Raw genomic sequence first — 13,899 nt, 5'->3', positions numbered from 1 at the left:
TATATATATATATATATATTACAGTATATTGCCAGTGTATCTTACAGTGGAGTAATGTATTTTTAAAAAAACAGTTTTGGCTGATATATACATTTACGGTGTTTCATTGTTTCTGAAACTGAATTAACCCATTTATCATTTTACGGTCTTTTACTGTCATGGTTCAGCAGTTTTTCACTGTAAAATCTACAGACATTTTTTACAGTGTAGTCACAGTTTGAACTGTCCACACTCCGGATGTGTCTTCTAGGCTGTCTCCAGGCCCAGACACAAACCCAAATGTCATTTTATCTCGCTTTCCCTCAGTCTGGACCATTCATACTTTTAGCTCACTGCACTGGAAAAGATGAAGATGACTAACAGCAAAAGTGGATGCTGAAAATGTGCGTCACATTGTCAAATATAACTCAAATCACCATGGAAACTGAGTAACAGAGTGTATCAGTGGGTGTTTTTTTCACACACTTTCTTTTCATCTCTCTTGTGTCTCTCTTCACCAGAATATATATATATGCACACACACATACACACACACATTTCTGGCTGGATAATAGCATCACAGTCTGAAAATATTTTGGAAACAGCTGCTTTTTTATGGAAAACATGACAAGTAAATTGGAATCAAAAACATGGACGTCATTAGATATGGTATAGCTCTATTGTCTTTTGTCTTGTACCAAAAATAATGATGAGAATGCCACTAATATTGGCAAATTATTTGAAACAAACCATTTCAGTTATATTTAATTTAAACAAACTGCACAGAGGGCTTTCAATTCTGTTAACTAGCTGAACACTGGATCTTAGATTGTATTTTATGCAGATTTTTCATTGGAAAAGTAGTTGATTTATAATGCAATAATCAAAATGTGCACTAATATAGTCATAACTAGTTCATTTGTCTTGAGGGGGAAAATACTCATTGTATGCATTCTTTGTTCTTTAACAATTTTGAACATGCATTATGCCCTTTATGTCAAGTGTGTGCAAAAGTAGTGTGTTTTAAATCCTCTGTGCAGTGTGTAAATGTGAAAAGGCCTTGGCTTCTTTTAAAGGCCCTGGATTATTTCCTTATGTTCAAACAAAAGTTCTTTGTTATGCTCATCATTTGTTTTCATCCATGTTGCAGCTGAACTTTCAATACACAGGTAGTACTTCATCAAAGCCTTCCAATTCTCTATTGATGGTGCTTCCTTATTCTTTAAGCTTTGCAATATTAGTTTCTTAAGGATAAGAGAGGAAAAAAGTGTCTGCCAACTAGTCGGATATCTCATCCCCTCTATATCTTGAAAAATAAATTTCCTTGGGAAGAATATAATTTTCCTGTTAGTATATTTACATAACCAACTTTCTATGCTTTCCCATATCTTCTTAATACTTTCGCAGTACCAAAAGGTGTTCATGAGGGAGTCACCACATAGGTTGGACTTAGGTTGCACTTTAACCCTTAATAAGGCACTCATTGAAATACTTGCAAATTCCAAATTTACAAAGTGCCATACTGTGGAATGAGTAAAAAAACATACGGACCCGGAAGAGGGGGGTAATATTTTGAGAAAAACATTTATGAGATTAAAGTGGCTAATCTATGAGAAAAAAATTTGCAGATTTATGAGATTTAAAGTGGTGAATCTGCGAGAATTTTTTTTTTTCCCCACTTTTTCCTCATAAATCTGCCACTTTTTTCGCGCAGATTTGCCACTTTAATCTAGTTTTAATCTAGTAAATTTGCAACTTTTTGCAAAATTAACTGAGTGCACTGACAATGATTTGTTTCTTACCAAGATAAAAAAAAACTTGATTTAGAAGTTTTAGATAATTTATCTTCTTTTAAGAGTTAATTTCTTATTTTAAGCATTCAACATGCTTATTTCCAGATTTAACAATCTTAATTTAAGAAATCTTGTCAAGTGAAATCATCTGTCCATGCAGCAATATAATTTCCCTCATATTTAGTGTTTATATCTTGTTTTTACACACCCCTTTTTTGCAATGTGGTGATGGCCAAAACTGCCGAAATAAACAATAAAGTGGATTATCCTTCAATGAGGTATACCGTTTGAGTGTTAATGAAGAGCAGGAAACAGCTGACACTCTGCAAATCAATGAATGCAAATGAGACCTGAAGAGAGTATGAAGCAAGTAAATATGTAAATTAGCATTACATACAAATAGGACTTGATTATGTTGTACTGTTATGGATAGACAGTATTATTAAAACAATAATTCAGATGAAAGTGTTGTCTCCCTCCGATGAGTTGCATATGTGAGTGCACGCATGCGTGCGCGCGCTTGTTTGTGTGCTGCAGACAGGCAGAGCATGGAGGGAGGAAAAGCATTCCCATTAGTGCGCCCATTAAGTCTGATTACAAGTGATTGCCGTCTGTCGGAGAGAGATGACCAGCCCTGTCCTGCCACTGAATTAATGACATAAACAAATGCTTTGCTTTCTCACTCTAATCATAATCAAACCACTTCCTGATTTTTTCCCCCTTCCTTCCCTTTATATCTCACCGTGAACTCAACATAACTTTTTGGCAACACACCAGACTTCCAGTCCAAATGGAGCGTTTCTGCTTCCCTGCACATGTTGCTTTGTCACTGCTTGGTTTATTTATGGCCATTTTCCTCCCAAAATGCCGTTCTCTGCTTCAGGCTCTGACACAAAAAGATATATTGACTCATTTGAGGGCTGCCGGTCCAAAAGGGAAAAGAAATGTATACTGGGATTTCTCCGCCCTTACTGCAGCGTAGGGGGGGAAGTATTTGTGGTTGTAACCACATGTGGCAACCACCAGAGGTTACAGCCGCTGTGGGAGTTGCTGTGTTGACTCTAGTTTTGCATTTAGGTCATTTTAGCCGGATGTAGTCTTCTGACTGCATCCTGCCACACATACGCAGCACAAAAGGCGTTAAAAAAAAGTGTCTGTGACAATGTAACTTCCTTTAAATTTCTCTTGCTGTCTTATAGTCACAGAGACAATGAGGGTCGTGGCTGTTTTTAATATATTTGCCCTCAACCGTGAGGAGCTTTTAAAATGCCGCAGGTCAATTTTTAATGCTATGGCAACATGTTTGCAATTGTTTCTATCCCACTGGGTTTTGTGGATGGACTATGATTTTTGTTGCTCATTAGCTTGACTCGGCTCTATATGTGTGTGTGTGTGTGTGTGTGTTGTGTGTGTGTGTGTGTGTTTTTGTAGGTGTTTCTCTCGGGGAGCTCAGCAGCTCCTCAGCGCTGCCTGGAGTCAGACTTCACCACTTCCTCTGGTAAGACCTTCATGTTGCTCAATTCCACACAGCCAGAGTCCTGCAGCCTGCAGAATGCCAATAGACTGTTTCTCTCTACCAGACCTCCCTGCTGTGGCACACACACAGAGAGAGAGAGAGAGAGAGAGAGAGAGAGAGAGAGAGAGAGAGAGAGAGAGAGAGAGAGAGAGAGAGAGAGAGAGAAAATCAGTGTCTCTAGTGGAGTCGTGATGTAAATGTAATGAAGCTCAAATCTTGGTGCTGATCCAGGCTAAATCATTATGTGCCAGACTGGTGATCTGTCTGTTTATTCTGTTCTGTGTCTTCGGGTTTGACAGCTGCAGGCTGTGCATGTTTTCCGTAGGGGGTGTTATCGGGCTTGGTGATGTGGTAGAATTTGTGTCATTTTTAGTAGGGCTGGAACTTTAACGCGTTAAATAAGATTAATTAATTACACAAAAATTAACGCGTAAAAAAAATCGACACATTATATATATATATATATATATGCTGTAATATTTAAGGGTAAAATCTTTCATTTATGCAACATTTATAAAGTATTTCCTTTTTTGTTGCTTTTGCTTTTTCTCAAAGTATAATTTTATGATAATACTGTTCTTTTACTGAAGTAATAATGCAGGACTTATAAAGTAATAAAAGTAATAATTAGCATTTTAATCGCACTTATTTTTGCACCGCGGAACGTTTCTCACTGGATGAGTTTCAGGCGGACCGATTATACTGGAGCACCAACTAGCGTTCATGAGTTCAGACAACAACAAACCACAGTGAACATGAAGGAAGAAGCTGATGAGACGCTTTGGTTGGCCCCGTGGATGATGGGACATTTTGTTACAAAAAACCAACGGATGGAAGCGTCGATAAGAGCATGGTTGTGAATTCCTTGTTGCTATGCAACAAGGAATTCACATATCACCGCAGCACATCCAGCCTCAAGTATCACCTCAATGCAAAACATATAGCAGCTAGCTGCTAGTGTGGTAGCTAGCATGGATTGTGTTTTACTTAAAAAACCAAAGTATTATAGTTTACAGAAGGTCGACCTACCTATAGGCTACCTGAATTTCTGAAATATACTATATTTCTAAATATGCTACTGCTACACTTAATGGCAAAAATTGCACTGGTCTGTTGGACTTGAACAAAAATAAACAATATTTTTGTTGCTTAAACTTATGTATTCAGTCATTATTCAATGGTATACTAAAAATCCATGTGAAAAAAATTACTTCTCACTGTTCTCAGGTCAAATATTTATATGCGATAAATGCGATTAATTTCGATTAATTAATTACAAAGCCTCTAATTAATTCGCTTTTTTTTTTTTTATTGAGTCCCAGCCCTAATTTTTAGCAATATTTATTTCATTTTTGAGCACTTATCCTCCACATTGGTTTAAAAGTTCAACTTTAAGATCCATTTAGCAGCTTTGTTCTGGAGCTTTGGGCCATATCTCATGATTTTCATCCAGTCGGAGCCTGCCCAGTTTTCATATGAAAAAGATTGTCGTATTTTTCAACTAAGAAGCCAACATGAGATGTTACGTAAGTGCTCAGAAGAAAAATGGGGAATTCACATCTACAGTACAATGACAAAGACGAAGACTGAGGTGTAGACTCTGGTCACTTCACTTGGATTTGAGTCAGACTCGAGTCACAAATTTGATGACTCTAGACTTGACTAAACAGAATTAAAAGACTTGACTTGGACTTTAACACAAATAGCTCGTGGCTTCACTTGGACTTGAGCCTTGCTGTTGTTTTGGAACACTTTTGCACCGTTAATCAACCAATTAAAACCCTGATTCCAAAGAATTTGCCACATTGTCTCAAATGTAAGAAAGCATGAGAAAGTATGTGATCTCATACCATACTGTAACATAATATAATGATATTATTTGAGACCAGAGCAGTTTTAAGCACACTGTAAAAAAAGAAGTTAAAAGTAAAAAAACGGCAGCTGTGGTTGCTTTACCGTAATAAAAACGGTGCAACTTTTTCTAATATTACGGTTAAGTGATATTAGCACTGTTGATTTCACGTTTAAGATTGACATTTTATTCCATATTTTACTGTAAAAAATAAAAAGTTTTTCCATCAAAAGAAACGCTGTTATGCCATATAATTGACAAGAAAATATTTGATAAATGGTGCATGAATTAAAGATTTTACCGTTAAATATTCCAATATATTTTTGTTAGAGATATGGTGTTTAGTACATTTAACAGTGAGAAAAAGTATTTTCACAAAAAATAAATGCAAAAATTACAGTGATGCTTGTATTTATATTACAATATATTTTTGTTACAAACACGGTGCCAGTGTATTTTACAGTGGAGTAATTTTTTTTTTTTCAACTAAAAAAAATACAACACTGTTTTGGCTGATATATACATTTACGGTGTTTCATTGAAAAAAAACTGAATTAACCCATTTATCATTTTACAGTCTTTTACTATCATGGTTTAGCAGTTTTTCACCATAAATTCTACAGACATTTTTTACAGTGCACAAAAATGTTCTTAAATGTTATGAATTTACACACAATAGGCCAATCAACAGTTTGACTGGCACATGGGTGCATTGGAGCAAGAAGTCGGCTATAAAAAGCACAATGTGCAAACACTTCCCCTTTACACTGATGCTGCTGCTCATTGACGGCAATGAAAGTGTTGCTGCACTCAGCACATCTGTTACAAACTACAGCTGAAGCATCAAAAACTCACAGTGACTGATTTAATGTCAGCTAATTAAAAAGAAACAAAAAATTATGAGTGAAATTGTTGTGACCGTTAAATAAAGCCGGCTGCTACATTTACTGCAAATGCATGTGATTCAATAAATTTCAACAAAAACAGGTGTGTTAAAAACAAGATAAAAACACTAAATCTAAGGGAAATGATCTTGCTGCATGGACAGATAATTTCACTTGACAAGATGAAATGAATTAAGATTAATAAATCTAGAAATAAGCATGTTGTACGCTTAAAATAAGAAATTAACTCGTAAAACAAGATAAATTAATGCTGCAAGCAGCGATGAACTGGTAAAAAAAAAACGTAAGAGTCTAGAGTCTAGAGTCCATGAAAGCACCGGCACATTACTTGAAACTCCATGCCAGACTTTTTTTTTATGATATTCAGCCACGTAAAACTGGAGATAATGTCAAATATATTTATTATAAAATATTGAACTAGATAGTATCCTCATTCTACCTGTTATATGTTAAATATGCAACCTGTATTCATATTTGCAATACTTAAAATTCTGTGTTTTGAAACATAATTTTCAAGATGAGATTTTATGTTTCCTTAGTTTCTTTTGGGTTCAAAATTTTGTTCATGTAAGTCAAAGTTAAAAATTAATTATCAGGACATATAGGTGAGGTAACGCTGAAAAAACTGATACCAACATGGCATGGTAAAAATTTTTGGTAACGCTTTACAATAACCATCATTTTTAAATGTTAACAGATAGTTTATTGATGTTTAATCATCATTTATAAACCGTACATAGGCCATTTAGAATGGTAAATACATAATTTATTAATGTTTAATGAACTAAATCATTTATAAATGACAAATAGATGGTATATTAATGTAAGTTTATAGTTACTTTACCATTAACAAACAATTAAATTATAATTCATAGTTTTAGTTGCACTCATTATAACATTTTTAACACCATATTAAGTATGTTAATGATTTTGAAATGATTCATATTCACCTTTAGGAAATTGGTTGAAAACATTTTAAGATTAAATATGTATAGCACTTTGTAAATGTTAATAATTGGTTTATAATCCATCTATAAACATTTCTTAGTTAGTTATTGTAAAGTGTTACCAGATTTTTTAACAGACATAGCCGAAGATTTCAGAGGGTTCAGATTTAAAAGTGTTTGATAATGTATCTTGTTTTAAGAGTTAATTTCTTATTTTAAGCGTACACTGTAAAAAAAAAAGATAAACAATAGCTAATAAAATTCAGGCAACAGATTGCACGCAATATTATTAATGAAATCTAACTACATTACAAGTTGAGTTAATAACAATTTAACAGGAAGTGCCTGTCATTTAAAAACAGACTAATTCTATTGTGTTGGATTCATTCAAAATTCTCTTAAATTTAGAATTACATACACATAAAGATTATATTTAATGTGATCAAAATAAGTAGATTCTATCTCAAACATTTTTATATTAAAGTTACTTAAACAACTGCCTCAAAATCAAGGACGCATTTATGTTTAATACATTTTATCAAATATATTAAGTAAAATCAAATGACTACAGAATAATTTATTACAGTGTACAACATGCTTATTTCTAGATTTAATAATCTTAATTTAAGAAACCTTGTCAAGTGAAATTATCTGTCCATGCAGCAAGATAATTCCCCTCAGATTTAGTGTTTTTATCTTGTTTTTATACGAACCTGGTCTCACAGGAACCCGTGAAATAGCCATTTGCTTAACTCAAAATCCGTGGAATAGCCACGGAATCACTCAAATTTCCATGAAACTGACACGGATTTCGCTACAATGCAAGTTAATGACAGTCATATCCCGTGGCTATTCCATGGATATTTTTTCCTATTGGTATGTTCCAAGTCACGTGACTTTCAAGGTCCCGGCGGTCAGAACAAAAAACATGGCCGACAGCTCTCTCATTTTTAGTGAAAAAAATCAATATTTTGACTTAGTTTCTGCATAAAAATGGATTTTGATTACATTTCTAGCAAGTTTTATTTTCTAAATATTCACTCAGTGAATGTACATAATCACTTTGTATGTTGGAATAGCCACGGGATTTGACTGTCATTAACTTGCATTGTAGCAAAATCCGTGTCAGTTTCACGGAAATTTCAGTGATTCCGTGGCTATTCCACGGATTTGGAGTTAAGCGAATCCGTGGCTATTTCACGGATTCCTGTGAGGCCGTGTTGTTTTATACACCTTTTTTTGCAGTGCAGGATATTGCGAGGAGGGAAATATATGTGACAGCTTATTAAAAATGAAGACTAACAGACTGGCCGTGTAGCTCAGAGGAGATGTCAGAGTGAAAACAAAAAGGCATCCATCTGAGCTCATAAAATGGTGAAATGTGTTGGAGCTAAATTGTAATGATGACAAGTTAGATGCCAAACATCATTCATGAGTCTGCAGGTGACTGTTAGCTCCAGCTGTCAGCCATTTGTCATGACTGTGTTCTGACTGCTGCTCGTTCTAGCGCTGCATGGATTATTGCTTGTAATACTACCGAAGCCTTTTTTGCACATGCTCAGCTCTCGGTCTCTAGTGAGGGATCATGCTCATGACTGTGCACGGCGTAGCAGGAACACTGTAGCATTTCCAAAACACAGCAGATAGCTGGTGTGTATCAGCGATCCTTTCTGACATTGGCCTGCCTGTTTTTTCCCGGCAGCTCGAGAACTTAATGTAATACGATAGGTGCACCGGAGACTCCGACACAAAGTCATTCGGTTGATTCTTCTATCAGCTTCAATTCTTTAATGAAAACACCATCTGCTGTCCTTTTTCTGATACCAGTTGCCATGTCGATGAGCCTGTATCACGTTGCACGGTGTGATGCAGCTTTGTAAATTAAGTATTAGAGCGCTCTGGGCTTTATGGTCGGCAGATCAAGATTGACTCTTATCTGAATGCCACCTCAAATCAGATGCATGTTGGTCAAGGCTATGACTATTGTTTACTGCTGCTTGTCACTGTTGATTCATGATGCAGGCAGGCAGAGGTTGAATGAGATAAGCAGTGCAGACTGTGAGGAGGGCTGAGATTTAGACTCAGATGAGGCCACGATGCCCTTTGTGGAGTTTTCAAAACAACCACAGCTATCATTTTTATTACAGCTGAATGCAGCATTCATTGCTTATCTGTGTACTTCTGGTGTGTATTGTGTCTATGTGGTGCAGAGAAAAAGTCTCAGTTCAGTGAGACGTTGTATTATTACTTTTATTACCTTATAAGTCCTGCATTATTACTTCAGTAAAAGAACAGTATTATCAGAAAATTATACTTTAAGAAAAAGCAAAAGCAAAAAAAAAAGGAAAATACTTAAATAAATGCTGCATACATTAAAGATTTTACCCTTAAATATTACAGTATATTTCTGTTAGAGATATGGTGTTTAGTACATTTAACAGTGAGAAAAAGTATTTTTACAAAAGATAAAATGAAAAATTTCAGTGATGCTTGTTGTGGCTGATATATACATTTACGGTGTTTCATCGTTACTGAAACTGAATTAACCCATTTATCATTTTACATCTTTTACTGTCATGGTTTAGCAGTTTTTCACCGTAAAATCTACAGACATTTGTTACAGTGCATATGTGCATTTTTTGCAGGGATTATCCTATTCATTTGATGGACAAATTGTACACAAATGTGTGAAAATTACAGTGCACAAAAATGTTCTTAAATGTTATTGAATTTACACGACAGAAAGTCGGCTATAAAAAGCACAATATGCAAACACTTCCCCTTTACACTGATGATGCTGCTCATTGACGGCAGTGATAGTGTTGCTTCTGTTGTGTATTGTGTCTATGTGGTGCAAAGAAAAGTCTCAGTTCAGGGAGACATTGTATTATTACTTTTATTACTTTATAAGTCCTGCATTATTACTTCAGGAAAAGAATAGTATTATCAGAAAATTATACTTTAAGAAAAAGCTAAAGCAAAAAGGTCCTCTGTGACTGATATATTATTATACATGACATTATCATAGGAACTAGACTGCACTTGTATAGCACTTTTCAAGTCATTGTGACCACTCAAAGCACTTTACACTACAGACAGTGCTCATTTAGCCATTCACACTGGTGGCCAAAGCTGTCCTACATACAATTAATTCATATACAGACATAGCCTGGGTATATCCATACTGCCTTGCGCGCTCAATTTCATTTTGAACCTGCAGACAGTCTGGAATCTATGGCCGTTTCTTAGCCCTGTTTTAGAGATCCAATCACAGAACGGGGAGGGACGGATCCAACATGGCTGCCGCAGATGCAAAGCTCTCTTTGGATCTAGCTGTAGACAGTGTTTTAGTTTGTTTAGAGCCAAAGTTGATTTTAAAAGAACAACAATGTTTGGGTTTACACTCCTGTTTCACCACCAAAAAGGATGTTTTAGCCTTGCTTCCAACAGGATTTGGCAAAAGCCTAATCTACCAACTAGCCCCGCTACCGCTCACTGCTGTAATGCTGGTGATCTCGCTACGAGCCGGGGGACAGCGGAGCCGCTCAGAGACCCGCAGCAGCTCGTCTATTGCCCATAAAATCAGTGGATGTGTGTGGCTGAATGACATGAGGGGGAATAAGGCGTAAAAATAAATAATCTTGCAGAAAGCGAGAACTGGAGAAGCAAAGCAGCAAGCAACACTTTCTCACAGACAAACACACACACACACACACACACACACACACACACACCAACACACCCGGTAGTCTGTGAGCAGCCAGAGTCAGAACATGCTGCAGAAAAACGTTGCAGAAGCAGAATTGAGCATTTTAGTCTCAAAGAAGAGATGGGCTAGTCTGGCTATGTAAACATCCATTTCTGTCGCTCTACATACGTCATCTGGTATAACTGATACGATTGGCTAAGAGCTACCTACAGACGCTTTTGATAGACGCCCAATAAACGGCTCTGGAGGATCGTAAACCACGCCTCCTCTACGGAGAAATGAATAGGTGGTGTCCAGACTAGATCTCATTTGTGATTAGTTTGGCGTTAGCATCGGGAGCAATTTGGGGTTCAGTATCTTGCCCAAGAATACTTCGACATGTAGGCTGCCATGGTCATTGAACCACCAACCGGTGGTCGTATCAGCTCTAATACACGTACCTAATAAAGTGTTGGTGTGGTCTTCTGCTGATGAAGCTGTAGTGAAAATGACTACCTCTCTTGAGTGAGAAAGTGAATCAAAGATCACGTCATTCCTTTTAGTTTTCTTTATTATCAGACATCAGAATACACTGCCTAGATACAACGGAGGAGAACTTTGTCCAATATCAAAGGCTGCTGAAAAAAGGTGTCTATATCCAATAAAAGCCTCAGTTCTCTCTCCTTTGTCTGTGGTAGGGCGTTTAAACAATTCAATTGTTACATCCCACACCCCATGTAAAGGGCACGTTTTCCGGGAACGCGCACTCTGCGAGTTCTACTTTTTAACCTTAAAAGGATACAACTTATACTGTTTATATTGTGCTTCCAAACGCCTCTAATGTCAAATCCTGCCTCTAACAAATCCCAGATCCTACAGCACGTTATTTCTGGTTTAAACCAGCTGTTACATGATCTAGAGGTCATACTGAGGCCTTTTAGTAAAGCCTTTATGATTAAAAGTAACAGAAAATATACCACAGAGCTTTAAGTAGCTTAAAGCTCCCTTGGTAGTAACAAGTGGTTATTTATTATCACCTTTCTTCTCCATTCTGATGCTCACTTTGAACTTCAGCAGCTCGTCTTCATCATGTCTACATGTCTAAATGCATTGTGTTGCTGCCACGTGATTGGCTAATTAGATATTTGCGTTAACAAGCAGTTGCACAGCCGTACCTAATAAAGTGGCTGGTGAGTGTACATTATGATATAGCTGATAAGTTTTCTGGTAATTCAATTATTAATTAGGCAATGTGAAATAATCATATGGTAAATCCTATTTTTGGATACTCAAATAAATGTCATCATACATAAAAAAAATATATATGATAGACATTTTATATCATTTTAAGGATGTAGTATATCTAATGCCATTTCAAGCAGGAATGGCAGCTGCATCATACTCCCTGTTACAAGTCAGTGTAGCTTCAGAATCACTCTGAAGCTGTTAGTTTAAGTTAAAATACTTAATAATGTTGCTTTAAACCTCTGAAGTCCATGCGATTTTGGTTCAAATTTGTCAACTTCTTATGTATTAATTCCTGTCTGTGTTTAGCATCTTTCAGTCTGTTCTTACATCACATGCATGGCCCCTTTTTCAGTCTGGTTTTTCATTTTATTTTAATTAAAGTATAAAGCTGTGAGGAACCAAAAATACAAACAAAATACATGTGTCTATGAAAATGTACTTTTTTTTAATATATATTTTTTTACCATTTATACACACAAAAACAGCAGAAAAAGTAATAAATTATTTTTTAAAAAGAAAGAAAATAGTAATAGTTTTCATTGTAGAAAGAAAATTCACATTTTAATTTTTAGATGGTCTAGAAACATAAATGGCACACTGTTAAAGCTCCTATCATTGCACTTTAACTGGCTTCCTCAGCTTGTCTACATATCATATATAAATAAAGTCATTACTGTAAATTAAACATGTGTATTTTCAATAAATAGATGGACTCCAGAGGGTTAAGTTAAGTTATGGTACGATTGAAGTTTTCAGTGTCTGAGCATCAGTTAAAGATGTCGCAGATTTAAATCTGAAGTGTGAGAAACTCTGTTTCTGCATTGCATATTTTAGTCCCCTGTTTATGTAAACTTTACATGGCCAAAGTGGAGCATTTACAAGCAATGGGGTTCACTGAAAAGCCTTTTGAAGACGTGGGAACATGAACATGGTGAGAATAAAACCTTTGATCCATTATGGCTTCTCTTTCTCAGTGTGACAGAGGCTGGTTTACAGCACGCTCTCTGCTGATAGCTAATAACAGCGCATTAGAGTCAGAAAAACGCTCTTCTAGTTTGAAAGCACAGAGTGTTGATACAAATGTGTTTTCCATTAACTCTATGTCAGACTCAAAGAATGTTGACTTCTTTCATGCCGCAAGCTTTCGGCCCAATATTTGATGACTTGTTGTATTGTTGTTGTGTTTCCCCTCTCAAAGATCTGTTGCCGTCGTTGTGTTGGCGGAAGGTTTTATGGTGCAGCGCTGACATTTGAAGAAAGCATGTAAAACTAACTAACAACAGGCATAAAGAAAATGTTGGGCTAGAGTCAGCTGAAGGTCTGTATCTTTCTGTAGAGAGTTTCTGCAGAGCTCAAGTGGAATGTGAAGACAAAGGGGCCATTTGAAGCATCCTTGTCTTTCACCTCGGATCAACTGTAGTTTTTTTGTGAAAAAATAATAAAAACTATTTTTAAAAAACCATTACGGCTTTGTTAGAAACAGCTGGCCTCGCTCTACTGTAGGTATGAAGAAGTGATTAGCAATGATTAGTTAATCTGTTCTGAGGGAAAGTACACCATGTACTCCATTAGGGGCCTATTTCCTTTTTCCTGTCTTACCCCAGGCGTCTGATTGTACACGTGAGTTACTTCACCATGCTTATGTTGTATTCGCTACTGTCTTCTGTGTTGCTGCATCAAATGTGGGTCCATATTAAGCTTGGACTACTTGTGGTTCTGCTTTAACCCTCTGGGGTCTGATATACCACATAATATTTACTATATACCCACGTTTGGTATTTGGTGTTTTCCTGGCACAACTTCAGCAAGTCATGAAATCTGAAATAATATTATACTATTTATGACGATATATGCTCAATGAACTGTTTAAGACCTGAAAATTGTAAACATACGTTGCAAATATGAACATATAAAGGTAAAATTCAAATATAATAAAACTATACATAAAAATTACCATAAAAACATGTTTCT

At 36.0% G+C, this 13,899-nt stretch overlaps 1 protein-coding gene across 6 annotated transcripts in view; it reads left to right on the top strand.

Moving 5' to 3' along the window:
- Positions 1-13,899, top strand: part of thrb (thyroid hormone receptor beta) — a 190,309-nt gene that overhangs the window by 115,233 nt on the left and 61,177 nt on the right. For 4 of the 6 annotated variants that reach the window (XM_059349198.1, XM_059349200.1, XM_059349203.1 and 1 more), the window contains exon 2: positions 3,204-3,270. The exons of the other annotated variants lie outside the window; for them this stretch is intronic. The gene's annotated coding sequence lies outside the window, so the exon portion shown is untranslated. The remainder of the gene's footprint in view (positions 1-3,203; positions 3,271-13,899) is intronic. 6 annotated transcript variants of the gene reach the window in all.

Source organism: Centropristis striata, chromosome 14, assembly GCF_030273125.1.
Source record: "Centropristis striata isolate RG_2023a ecotype Rhode Island chromosome 14, C.striata_1.0, whole genome shotgun sequence".
Lineage (NCBI taxonomy): Eukaryota > Metazoa > Chordata > Actinopteri > Perciformes > Serranidae > Centropristis > Centropristis striata.
The sequence above is the reverse complement of the archived record's forward strand: the minus strand, read 5'-3'. Positions and strand labels throughout refer to the sequence as shown.